The following is a 315-nucleotide window of genomic DNA, read 5'->3' as shown; positions in this document are numbered from 1 at the left end:
AGAAAAAAAAAAACACATAACAACTAAACACAGACTTACACCAAGCAGAAGCGCACACACTTCAAGCAATCGCATACATTGAAAACAAACAAATCCACCGAGGCTTGGAGTAAGCAACTTAGGTTCATAAATATCTTTTTGCTTTCCTTTTTCATTTCATTCATAACCTCAGTACTGTTTCTTTCCACGTCTAAGCCATGGACGTCTATCAACAATTTTCACTCCTACTTCCCTTATTTGCAGATTTCCCCAATTTTTACGTATTTTTTAATTCCCTATTTATTTTCCCATTTTTGACCTTCTTTGGGTTAGATA

Source organism: Penaeus monodon, chromosome 22, assembly GCF_015228065.2.
Source record: "Penaeus monodon isolate SGIC_2016 chromosome 22, NSTDA_Pmon_1, whole genome shotgun sequence".
Taxonomy (NCBI): Eukaryota; Metazoa; Arthropoda; class Malacostraca; order Decapoda; family Penaeidae; genus Penaeus; species Penaeus monodon.
Note: the sequence above shows the minus strand (reverse complement) of the source record.